This window comes from Rissa tridactyla, chromosome 2 (assembly GCF_028500815.1).
Source record: "Rissa tridactyla isolate bRisTri1 chromosome 2, bRisTri1.patW.cur.20221130, whole genome shotgun sequence".
In the NCBI taxonomy this organism is placed as follows: domain Eukaryota; kingdom Metazoa; phylum Chordata; class Aves; order Charadriiformes; family Laridae; genus Rissa; species Rissa tridactyla.
This window is the reverse complement of record NC_071467.1, coordinates 36,066,736-36,080,771: the sequence shown is the minus strand read 5'-3', so window position 1 is coordinate 36,080,771 and position 14,036 is coordinate 36,066,736.

The following is a 14,036-nucleotide window of genomic DNA, read 5'->3' as shown; positions in this document are numbered from 1 at the left end:
ATTAATTATTTGTAAGATATTAGAAAGATTGTGATTTCAATCCCAAAAAAGCCACCGATTTCCTAGGTGGAAGTGGGTAAACTGCTTGAAAAGGAGTGTTTTCACAACTATGCTGTAGGGATTTTTTGGGGGTTTTTTTTGGTTGTGGTTTTTTTCTTTTTCCTATGTAAAGAGCCAGCTCAGGTGTTCATGTTACAATGAAAAATAATTCTGTGCCATAGCTGATAAATATAGGAATTGTAGAAACTGTTTGGTAGCTATTTTGGTCTCAACTTTTTTAGTTTTAGCTGAGAAAAGCTTAGGTCACATTCATAGTAGTCATCTAGTACATTGCCATGAGACATGCCAATGGCAATTAATTAGATGTGTGATTATGTATATGATCCTGATTTACAGATGACTTTTGAAGAGGCACAACTCTGTAACACGCCACTGTCATTTGTCAAGGGCTTTGTCAAGGACACTTTGCCAAAGACACAAAGCTGTTAAATATCCCACAACAAATAAAAAACTTTCCAAAACAATGGTGGGATGTGAAATTTCCAGAGCTGACTTATAAACCAATGGGGAGCTATGCATGGGCATGAGAAATGGACTAGGAAAAACACAGATTAATTCATTTCCACCCTGATCTGAAGGTTTCTGCAACTGCTGTCGGTAGCAGTCTCTCCATAGGCTTCCACGGGCTTTGTATCGGGCCCATGCTAATTACCTAAAATGAGTTATTTTTCTTAGTAAGCTTCCCTGTGGCTTTTGGCAGGTTTTTGCAAGCCATGCAGCCATAATAAAACTCTTTCCAGTGATGCCAAAACTAACGATATTCTTTTTTTCTATTTTTTTTGTAATGGATACATGTGCAATGAGAAAGAAGAAGAAATCCCAGCAGGGAATGTTCAAACAACACACAAAGCCATATAAGGCTGGAGTTTGCAGGCTTTTATCAACTGAAATGGCTCTGGATCTTCAGTCCCCCACCAAACGCAGAATCAGGCCCCAAGAACTTTCTGCAGAGCTTCAGAAGTGTGGTAAATGAAAAAAGTTTAATCCATATTTTAGATACATTGCGATCCAACCTTGGCAGCTGCAGAAACATTAAATTTATACAGATTTTACCAAAAAGAATAGATAGAAACTGTCCATCTTGTTTCTACCACTGCGAGGGGAACAGATGAAACATGTGGCTGGCCCTACATAGTTACATCTCCATGGGCAGCTCAGAAAACCCCAGCCCCAGGTGGGACTGTGGGAGTCTCCCGCATTCCTACAGCAGCTCTGCAGCAGAGCTCCTGCACGCAGGAGCGTGATGTCCCCACCATGGACCTGCAGGCACTAAAATCCTGGTGTCACCAGCCCTGGGACAGCCTTCTTGAATCACCCAGGGCTGCACATCTACCTGGGCATGCAGTGGTGAGGACCAACAGGCTCCTAGCAGCCTGCCCCTGAGCTGCAGACCTAGGCTTTAGGATGTCGCTGTCTTTGGGGAAATTTGCCAAGAGATACCCATCAGCAGCTGCCTTTGACTTGGCCTAATACAAATGGAACCCTCAGGGTTTACACCTGTGGCTCTAGGTGGGCCTGACCACTTGTGATACAGGAGAAACAATTAATCTTCTTCTGTCCTGCGGAGCTCAGACCGATGGCAAGAAACAGAAAAGGAATCAGAATGAGACAGCGTTTTAGCCAAAATCATCAGAAACGAGGCAGAACAAGCAGCTAACCAAATGCCCTGAAGTGCACAAGAAAGCTTGCAGCATTGGAAGACAAGGAAAAGCCTCCAAATGATCGGAGGGTTTAACAGCGAAATGAGAAACTACAGAGAACGGAGAGTGCATCAGTAGATTTAAAACAGGCCAAGGAAGGTTGAAGGTAAATCAAGCTGAACTTCTGCATCTTGGCTTAAGATAATAGTGGATCCATGAATCTTACAATGTTCAAAAGGAAGATTTCAGCAAATTACTGAGGTTAAAGAAAGAGCTTGAATAGTGTGCAAAGAGGGCATGGAGGAGAGTCACTAACACACAACAGGCTCTTATAGTCAGTAGAGTCCTGGGGGTGATTGATGAGAGAAACTGAGTCTTGGTACCAGCAAGGGAGTCAGTGCATAATTACCTGGGCTTTCCTCGTGGGATTTGATTTGCATTGCTGTATATTTAATAGCTGTCAGTGGATTTGCAGTCACAGAGTCAGAGTCAGCCTGGGATGAGGATGAAAGAGAAAGTAGAAGATCATAGTGCAGCAAGCTGGCCAAGACCCAAGTAAGAAGAAGTTATGGAGCAGGGAATGACAGACAAAGAGGGGAAGAAGCAGTGAGAGAAGAACCCAGAAGAAAGATTCCTTCAGCAAGAGCTAGAGGTATCGGATAACAGAAAGAAATTGTAAGGGAACAGGGTGGATGACATTGCTCGCTTACATATTCTTCAGGCCACTAGCTCTTAGAAAGAAGTTATCTCAAGGAAAAATCTCCTGGAAATCATTTTCCTGTTTCAAAGAGAATTCACATGTACGAAAGGACCTACAATGGTCTGGTTTTGCCTGCAAAAAAAGTTGAATTTAATGTATGAAACGGATGCTCCCATGCCTGGGAATGCAATAGGATAAGGCCAGGCCAGGGCCCAGATTCAGCAAAGGAATAAGGGAGTGCTTGAGAGCTTTGTAGAAAAAGTAACTGAAATCATGTAAGGGGAGTTCCTTCCAGGAAGTGGTGAACATGATCAGCCATCTCTGAAGTCAGATAAGTTGTACATCAACATCCTGTGTGACTGGCTCCTTCTTAAATTTTCCTTTATTATGCAACAGCCTTAAAAAGAACAGTATTTTCTCAATTAAACACTGAACTAGTCATTAAAGTGTAAGAGGGAAAAGATCCAACAGTACATAAACTCTTGTGTTGAGTCCATTTCAAATCTCCATAAGCAGTAAAATAGTCATTGCATGGTCACTACTTCAGTCAGTCGCTAAAGGACCATAATTAAGTCTACATATATGCTAAAATTCTGTTCTTTATATTAAATCTAATGGGAACAAGTTTGCATGTAATTTACCAATTTTTTTTTTAAACTTATGTCCTTGGCATAAACCCCTCAGCATTTAAAAAAATATTTCCCTTTCATTCATGTATTATGTGCCTGAAAAAAGACAGAGGGGTTTTTTTCGGTCGAGGTAAACAAAAAGCATGAACACAAAAATGCCTCGCTTGCTTATGCACGGACCTGAAAAGCACCACACAGAGCAAAGCATGTCTGTTCCTTGACCAGCAGGTTGTATATCAAATTCCAGCCCAAGTATTCTTTTAAGGGTGAATTATACACTTTTAAAGCGGTAACTTACTTTCATTGCAATCAAACAATGAAAGAGGTAAATTAGGTAAATTATCTAAGAGGGAAATTGTATTTCCCTGTTCAAAGCACAGTGCTGTATAATCAGTGCTGTGACTGCAGAATGCAGGAGTGATACAGAGAAGTAACCTCAACCCCTTCTGATAGAAGGATACTACACTTGGGAGACTACAAGAGGAAAAATATTTTCAGTAAGTTCCTTGAGGCTTTCATATTTGCTCCTTAACAATCCTTATTTACCAAAATGGTCTTTGGAGTAATTAAGTCTCAAACGCTGTGAGGAAGACCCGTTAAGCCTGGAAGAGATCATCTTCTGAAGTTACGACAAGTGGTGAAAAAGTTTCTGTCAAATACTTAAAATTAAAATGATTGAATAAAAAAATTGATACGGTGCAAAATCGTTACAGATGCCTAAACATTGAACACAGCCTATCAGATAGGTCTTAAGCTGTGACTTAAATAGGGAAATGTCAATAAAAATTGTGTTTGGAATGGGATTCCATTCACCCATTTAATAAAATTATTTGGCAGAAAATATAAAATACTGACTGAAAGAGGCTGAGGAGGATCCAAAGTATATGGGAGGATTCAATACGTGTTGTTCATACAACAATTAAAGCTACAGCCTATGAAATTAAAGGAATGGGACAAACAAAAAATCAAACTAGGTGATAACACTGGGTTTGTCTGAGATTATGTCTTTTAATCCAACCACTTCCCTGGGGAGCCTTGACCACCGTCTCAGTGAAGAACTTTTTCCTAATATCCAGTCTGAACTTCCCCGGGAACAGCTTAAGCCATTCCCTTGCATCCCATCACCTGACACCAGAGAGTGGAGATCAGCACCTCCCTCTCTGCTCCCACTCATGAGGAAGTTGTAGACAGCAATGAGGTCACCCCTTACTCTCCTCTAAGCTGAACAAATCCCATATCTTCAGCCATTCATAAGTCATGCCCTCTCGTTCTTTCACCTTTGTTGCCCTCTGTTGGACACATTATAATATTTTTATATCCTTATATTGTGAAGCCCAAAGCTGCAGACAGTACTCAAGGTGAGGCCGCACCAACCCTGACTACAGTGTAACAATCACTTTTTTTGACTGGTCACTCGATGCTGATTATAATGAGAGTCTAGGACACTAGCTTGGACGAAGGGATCTGCCCTGTAGGCACCTCCACTGGGATAGAAGAGTCCTGCCCCTACAGTCCATCTCAAAAACGAACTGTAATAAGGATGGACTCCTAAAGAGGGCATCCACCGCCCAGGGTTCAAAGTGAAACCCCTTGGACTGGCCACACTTCCATTTGAAAGTGAAGATGGTCACTGCTCATACCTCTTATCTGAGTGCTGCTTTGAAAAATTCATTCAAGTAAATCTGTGGGACTTCCTTGCATATGGACAAGATTACTCGGGTAGGCAAGAAAAAAATCGCTTGCAGAGAGCAAGATTGCAAAAAAATAGGCCTGAAGTAGCTGAATCATTAGGGATCAGAATTAATTTCCTCGTTTTACCTAATGACCATAGAGGAAGACAAATAAAGCATGGGGACTTGGACTGACTTAGTGGTGACATCCACAACAGTCAGGCTTGACTTAGCTGACAGGGTCAAACTCCTGCTAGTAGTAGCTAAGAGTAAGGGATATGCATATGTACAATAAACTTATCATTTTCAACAACTGTTTTAAAGTTTTAAGTGGCAGAGTAATAAAATAATGTATTAAGTAAAGGCTTCATTAGCTGGTGTAATTCCCAGAATGTACTATGGTAAAATTTTTGATTTGAGATAATAGTAGGTGATAATTTTTTGAAAGTTCTGTGTTTATTTTCTCACAGCCTCTGAATAAAGAGAAGGCCAAGCTACCACAAGAAGTGAGTATTAAATTCAAATTCCACCCTAAAGTAAAGGTGAATTCCACCCTAAAGTAAAGGTGTTTGGGTGCTGTCACATAAGATTTTACTTCTGACAAACAAACAAGAAGTCCTGTGCACTTCTAAGAGCTAAGTAATTACTAAAAGAAGTACAAAATCATCTCAAAACAGCTGATGGGTTTTAGGAGAGCTAGCTGAGATCTTGAGGCTGGAAGGATTTGTCTGGCCCTATGTGCAACGCAAGGAGGGGGTCCAAAAAAGATGCCCATGTAATAAAGTATTGCCTTAAAGACTTCTATTGTGATGAACTTTGTCGAAATAAAGGCAGTCAATACCAATTCAAAGGATTTCTTTCTGCCTAATAAAAGTAGATAGAAAGCAATATATGAGTCTGAAATGCTCCCACGTATATCGGAAATATACACATATATAGATGGGATATATATATATATATATGGGAAATATATATGGGAAAGCATAATTTCACCTGCATGTTTTCCCTCAATGCTTGTCTCTAAGAAGAGCGCTGTTTCAGTAGGTGTTGAGGAGAAGTTGAACTGAAGAACTGAATTGAGAAGAAGAGTCTGGAGAATGGTAGTATCCTTTACAATAATAGCATGTGTGGTCCTCAGGTCCCTGGCAATGAACCATAGCCATTCTCTGGATCAGATTGGCAAAAATTGCTTGCTCCAGCTTCTGCTGAAGGTTCATGCCTGTACAGAATGCCAAAAATGCACACTAATAAAATCAACCATCCCAATAACCCTGCACATACCTTCTTATTGCCATGCAATATCTAAGTGCTTTTTGGCAGATGATGAACGAGCTTTTGTCATGCCTTAAAATTAAGCCTATTTTACAACTGAGAAAAATAAGAACCCAGATACAATTTACTGAGATTTAGGGGCTGTGCCTGAAGTGTATTCTGGGATGAGAGTCCTCCTCCACATAGTCCTGGGCTACTGCCCAAACATAATACAAGTTTTTCTCTTTTCTTTTCTTTCTTTTTCTTGACATGATAGCACCAGTCAAGAAGGGTCTCTATCAACTATTTTCCTTCAAGCTACTCTTCAGAAAGTTGTTTCTAGCCCCAAAGCTAGACCTCTGTTCTGGGAAAATAAAGAAAGAAGTCAAAGGAGTTTAAAACCCGCTGGGATTAATTTTTCTCTGGCAGATTTGCCTTTATATTTCCATCGGTCCATCCGTTTACACGGTAAAGTCCTTAGGACAAAGATCATGTCTTCTCAGCCTTGCCCAGGACTGAATGTATCATTTGAGCTGAATGAATAAAAGAACATGACTCAGTTAACATTTGGACTAACTCTGATTTCTAAGGCTGTTACCCAGCCACCATGCTTCCTTGTTATCTTTTTATGATACCACATACATCGCTTTCTATTTCTGGCAGGAGGGAGTTTACCCATATTTTGCTCCTCAATCTGCAGCATCAAATGCACATCGATTTAAATATTAAAACACAAGCAGTGTCTGTTTTTTGTAGTTTGACACCACATCAGTGCTCAAGAACTCCATTCAGACCATCTACATACCCAGATATACCTAAATTAGACCTCTATTGTAGATGATGTGCACGCAGACCTAATTCAGGCGTTGGATAGAACCAGGCTTTGAGTCTCCTTCTAGTCCGGACTTTCTGGACTAGAACTGCTCAACATTTCTTTAATTAAATCAGTGTCCATCTTTTTTAAAATAAATGGGTAAACAATTGTTTGGCCCTTTACAAAACTTCCTAAAAATCAGAATAAATAAGACCATTTATTTCATTTCTTTCTCTCCGTTTCCTTCACTTGCTTGCTTGCTTGCACATGTGAGTCTTTAGTCTGTAAAAGAACATGTTTGCAATTATCTTGCCTATCATGTATCTAATACTGCATGGGTGACTACCGTCTCCTGGGCAGGAGGCTGGGAAACACTGCTTTTGGTTTCTGTTTAGAAATTTCTGAGGAGGTATCTTACTTCCTTCCCCACAACATAAACACTACTGAGACTTAATAAATCCATACGCACAGATACTTGCAAAGGCACTGGCATTTACCATAGGTAAAACCACATTTTTCTCTTGCAGCTCCAAGCTTATATAGACCACATCCTTGAAGTTATCATTCTTTTCTATACTGTGTCGTGTTCCAATTCCTTTGGCTAGAGATAACTGGGAGACCGAGGGGCAGGCAGACATTCCAATACATAGCCCTAGAGTGGAGAATCTGGGAGCACTTCTAGTCCCGGGTGGGTCTGGTTCATACAAGCCATGGGCTGATTCGTACACTGCATTGAGATTCTGGTGTACCTCCAAGAGGAGGTCATCTGCAAGCTGCAGTGGAGCTCCGGTGCACTCCAGCAAATCCCCAATTCAATGATCAGAGAGCCAATATCCCAGAAGGTAGCATATTGCACACCTGGAGGTCAGTCTTTCAGTCTAAACACTTTGTGGAAGGACTATAAGCAAAACAATCAGGTTTTGGGTTTGTTCTGGGTTTGCTTTTTTTTTTGGTTTGTTTTGTTCTGCAGATGTTTTCCTTGTCTTGTTCTCCTTTTCCCAGGGGAGAGTTGCATGCACATCTGTGGTTCTTGGTTGGGAAGGGTACTGGTCATTTTATGAATGACCACATTTGTACTGAGGTAAGTCGAGAAGTTTTGTTCCCAGCTATTTTCCCTAGTGCATTACAGTGTTAACTCATGCCATGGAAAGGCTGGTACCAGCAGAACAAGCTGATGTGCATGCTGAAGTTGATAAAAAAACAGCACCAGGCACAGAAATACTGTGCCAACAGCTGGTGCTTGAACCACTGGTGAAGCCTCACTGCTGCGACTGGTTGCATTCAAGCAGACCCTGGACACAGTCAGATGAAAGCTCGTTGAACAGAGCAGGTCTTCTCAAAAAAGATCTCCACAGGTCACATACCTACATTCCTTACACATTCTTGTGTATTACATACCTTAGATTTGTTTTGTGGTCATTCTAGGTGCTAGGACATTTTTTTCACTGATCTTTTAAATCACCTGAATAAGTAAACCAGCACTGCCTGTTAGGTGCAAAGAATGAAGTGATGTCATTTCGGGGGGGGGGGGCGGGGGGAAGGAAAAGAAGTGCTGAACCAAGTTTCAAATGTCTTTAGTCATTTTGCAAAAATGCATTGATTTGCTGCCAAGGCAGGCTGACCTTTATCACTGCCTTGGTGTCCTCCAGAAGACTCTGCAGACTGTGCCTGACCATCAAGGTAAACTGTTGCTTTTTATGCTTTATGTTCCTAATGCATTGATCAATAAACTTTAAAGTGAAAAATTAGAAAAAAATAGATAAGATTTCTGAACTGCTCATCTGTCCCATGCAAGTATACTACGTATATCCTAGAGACGTAGGACAGCTGCTGAATAGGTAGTTGGCATTGATTTGAAAAACTAGGGCCAAGAAATTATGAGCTTCGCCTTGGCACTTCAACTTACACTGCTGAGAAGTTTTTGTTTTATTTGGTATTTGTATTTTAGAAATATGCGTTTATTTTAATTTCACCTTTACATGGCTGAGAAGTTTTTGTTTTATTTGGTATTTGTATTTTAGCAGTATGCATTTATTTTAAAAATATTCTAGCAAGAGCCAGGGTAGTATAGCTCTGGCAGAGTACCTTCGCATTTGTTGGAATCAAAAGGGTTCAGCACTTTGCATGCTCTTATCAGAAACCAATAGTTACTAATTCATTTTAATTGGTTTGTTGATTCACTGTATGCATAGACTACTCTCAGCTGTCAGAAAAGGTTTTCACTGCGTTGCAGATACAATTGACTACCCATAAAACATAATATTAAACATCCAGTCCATATAAATACTTTTAAGATTAAGCTGCTACATTCCAAACTGACCTCTTTACTCTGATTCCTTCCAGCTTTAACTGTGAATTCTTTGGATTGCTAAATGTAGTGATAAAAATATATTTACTTTACAGTATTTAACTATTGAAACTAGAACCAGCTAAAATTTCAGTGTAATTTCTTGAGCTAAACCAAGCACATTATTTTTTTATAAAAGTAATAATAAAATCACCCAGAATTAAATTACCACTTTGAATGATGACCAACAAGATAAAGGAGAGCAAATACGTTAATAGTCTTGTTTCTGAGATATAAGGTATAAGCAGGGTCAGTATATTTTCATAAGATTAGCGCATACCTGTTGGAAATGAAGTCTAAACGGCTTCTAAATCCATCATAAGGTTTTTTTCATACAAAATGTCCATGGATTGTACCTGCATTGGTCAACAACAATGTAAGATTATCTTCTCTACCACAGCATTGTTTGATAATTTTTTATGTCAATTTCCTTAAAATAAATAACCGTAGATCAGGATTTCCACATTGGTTTAATTTTTTATGTCTATATTTGTAAAAGTTCAGTCCTCCAGGATACACACTACTATATGTATTGGTACGGGAATTACTTGGGTAGGACAGGTATCTAGAGCAGACCGTCTGTACAAAACCCCTTTTAAATAGAGGAGATTTTTACATTTTGAGCTGACTAGCAGAATACTTCCTCTCCCCTAATACCTCTCTTTATTTTTTTCTTATCACAGGATAACTGTGTGGAAGCAGAAGATGTGTTGGTAAAGGGCTCGAATTTCTGACTTACACGCTGAGCAAATGTTTCTCAGATTCGCCTGCAAGGATATTTACTGTGAAATCACTGGAGTGCAAAACAGCATGACTAACATCATGCCCTTTAAAAAGACTGTTTATGGTAGCCAAACATTCACTTTGGAGTTTAGAACTGTTAATTCTCTTACTAGTGCTAAAGGAACGAGAGTAAGAAGTAATGTAGGAGAAATTGTGACTCCGTTCGTGAGGGCCAAAGTTGAAGGTGCAACGTTCTTCCTGCACTGCTAAATCAAAGTTAAAGCTTGAAAAGAGAAGACGTCCTCCCTCCTACATCCTTTGCCAGTTGCTCTCACTTTCTTCCAGCAAAGATAGATGGTGGCTATTTCAATCCGAAGTCCCTCAGGCAAGATCTGTTTCAACTAGATTAACAAGAGTCAGGGTAACCCAATTCACAGCAACACACCAGTCTCTTCTTTAGGTATAACAATTGCACTTATCAGTTTTGGAAAGAAAGCTGATGGCTTCTCAGTTTGGGCTGGGACCCTACCTAAAGCCATTTCCCGGGAAAGATGCCCTTCAGCTAGTTCCCAGTGCTCACATGCTCTTTTCCCACAGGACAGGCTCACCTTTCCCATCCCCTTCAGCAGGCCTGTAGCGTGAATGTATACAGGAACACTAGGCACGGATTTTAAAGAGCTTTTTTTTTAAGACAAAAGGTTAAAAATTGACTTCCAAGTGGATGAAATGGGAGGATCACATTTGTAGCAGTTATCTTCAAGTGACTGAAAAATGTCTTCCCCGGGACTTAGTTACCAGAAATTTGAGCACCCTGGCAGAGGCTGCAGCTGTCGTACTCTCAATTATTTCCCGTCTTATCTCCCTGGTTTTCACTGTGCAGCAAAATCGAGCCTGAGTAATAATAGGATGTGCACTGGGGGCATCCGACTCCTTGTGTCGAGTGTGAGGAGAGCCAGAGCTCCTGTAAACCTCCCAGCAGCCCGGGGCAAGGTTAAGGAGGGAGGGAGGCACTTATGGAAGGAAGGTTATGTCCCTCTCCCTGACCTCTCTATTTACAGCAACTTGAAAAAAAAGGTCCTTCAGCTTGCTCCTGATTAGGTGAACTCTTGTTAGGGAGAAAAATAATGACACTGGTGTGCATGGCACATATCAAAGCTTTCTGTGCACATATCTCCAAGACAATGCCTGTTAAATACCTGTCTATGAAGTCCCTATACTTATTTGCTAAATAAGGCTGCATCACTGTGCTTTTAACTGCTCAGTTAAAATAAGTATGAGTAAGGTCAGTTTTTCTTCGTCTGAGAAATGGTGTTTTAAAATGATAATTTTCTGCTTCCTTTCTGGTTTTGGGATCCTAATTTATTCTTGTGCAAGCTTTATCCAACTGTTTTCTTACATATCAGTTAGACTTTAGATTTGAAATAAAAGATTTTAATTGAAAAGTTTTATGTTCGAAATGCCTATGCAGGCATAAAATAAAAGCTTGAGGCCTAATTAACTTCATTATGAGGAAAACACACTTTCAGACGTAAAGGGACTTTGGCTGCATGTGCAGCGAAAGCTCTCTTCCCCCATATAGAAATTCCACAGTTGTAAAAAGCTCAGATGTTTTGTCTAGGCCTACTTTTCCTTCAGGATTTTTAAGGAAATTAGTATCCTTTAGTCACGTGAGATGTGTCTCCACAGTGTAACACTGAGGGGCTTGATGTAGAAAAGGGCAGCGTTAGTGATATACATCACTAGTGCTCGTTAGCCCAGTGACAAATACAGTCTATTAGCCAGAGAAAGACGCACTGATAAAAACAGCTACAGCACTCTGACACCCCTAATCAGCACTCACTTGGGTTCCTATATTTGAAAAATTTGTCCTGAATATATATACACACACACAGACACACATGTATATACTCACACATATATATGCATATATGTGTATATACATTCATATGTATATGTATATTTAAGTTACAAGTCCATTAATTTATTTAAAGTTAAAATAAGATTTATCATTGCTGAAACTGAAATCAACGTTCCTTTACTACGAAAAAAACTTTATTCCACTAAAAGAAATACATTTACTTTAGATACAGCCTTTATTGTACAGTAATACCTGCATAAGCATTTACATTTGAGCTGTAAAAGCACTTTCATGAATATAGGTTAAATACCCTATCAACAGCAGTGCAAAATACATAAATCAACAAATGAAAACGAAGTAAAAGCAGTTATTGTAATAAAGTTTATTCTAAATTTTAATTCAAATTTGTAAAACTGTAAATGCTGAAATGATTTTACAAATGCTCAACCCACTTGCGTGCATGCAGTTAAGCATTAAAGAACTCCAAACCCACCTCTGATGTAAATCAGTGCCAGAACTATCTACCCTGCTGCTAGCCACTTTGTCATCCTTCAGTGGAACATTTCTTTACTGTGAGGGTGGTGAGACACTGGCACAAGTTGCCCTGGGAGGTTGTGGATGCCCCATCCCTGGAAGTGTTCAAGGCCAGGCTGGATGGGGCTTTGAGCAGCCTGATCTAGTGGGAGGTGTCCCTGCCCATGGCAGGGGGCTTGGAACTAAGTGATCTTTAAGGTCCCTTCCAACCCGAACCATTCTGTGATTTTGTGATTCTGTGATTCTGTGATTCTGTTTTCAGCATCAACTATATTCGTCCTGCAATAGGTAATCTAATTCAGGTGTATAACATACGAGCCAGGACCATACCATTGCTCTATGTAAATATATATCCTCATTTCCAGAGGTCCTGAGATCTCACCATGCTTCTAATAGGATCATTTTTATATTAAATTATGCTAGTTTTATATTATCTCCTATCTAATTTTTTAAGTGCTGCATTCCCTACCACAGCAGCGTGCATCTAGTTTGCTGCTGGTTCCCTGGAGTATCATTTTGAACTAAATGTGAGCACTGCACTTTTAACAGGATATACTTATCGGTGCAAATTTTTAATTGGTGGTACAAGAAGAACTGATTTATCTTCACTAAAATTTTGGTTATCTGTGTAAAGGTTCTTTAATATAAAATAAATTCCCTGTTTCCAGAATTCTTTAACTTTGTACTTTGCCTCTAATTAAGGTCTGAATCAGTCAGATGTCGTCAGCCAGCTCTGTACAGCAGCCAGTAAATTAGCAAGGGCAAATCTGGTTCAGATGACTCATTTTTGGAGGTTTCATCCAAAATTGTTACGAGAAAGACGAAATCATCAGCTGAAATGTAGTCAAAGCTGAAGACTTAAACAATAAAAGTTGGGAACAAGCCTGGATGTAAGTAAAGATAAGCCTTCTTGGGAAAAGCAAATTGTTTCTGAAATGGCCAGATGAATGTAAAGAGCCAACAAAATGCAGGCTTAGAGCTTAGAGCTTGTGGTGGAAAACAAGCCGGTGTCTTCCATGGGTAGGGAGGTGAAGAACATGATATGAATTCAAGCAATTCTGTTCCAGCTGGGAGATAACTAGAAACTCACTGGGGTGAAGTACCTCGTAAAACAAAACCTTTAAAAAGTCAGTTCTTATGTGAGATTTGCAGTCCAGGGACCAAGATGAGAATTTATTGTGAACCCATCCATCTGGTGCAGAAACGGAGCAAGGGTGTGACAATTCTGCTGCTGAGCAGATTATATTTTGGCTGACCGACATCATGGTAATGAGAAATTTCTGAAGATCCAATGCGTACTTATATCAACTGTCAAAAAAACCCCACAAACCTTGGCAATGGAATGGATCTGTTAGGCCTTTGGATTCACCCTTCAAATTCAACGTCAAGAAAAAAAATTGAACTTGATCTTTCACAGCTGTCTAGCAGCTGAGATTTTGGTTTAGGCAGAGCATAGTCAAGATAAACCACTAAAGCTTGGTATGGTCATTGTTCTCCTGTGGGGAAGACCAGAAAGTTGCTGTGGGTTATAGAGATGGTTCATAACTCTAATTTTTCCCATTTATGCTCCCTAGCGTATTAAAATTGATGGGCTTATCAGCAGGTGCGTTTCCTAACATTTCTAGCTAAAAGTGGTATAGTCTGTTTTCATATGTCTCATAATGAATACAGCGTATTATAAGAATCATGATGGATTTTCTTCACTGAATACAAAGTGAATTTCCCTGAGCTTATTTACATTGATTAATCTGGTGTTAAATTAAAAGACCAGAATCTCACACTGGAGAGTTTTCACCGCAGACATTCCCTA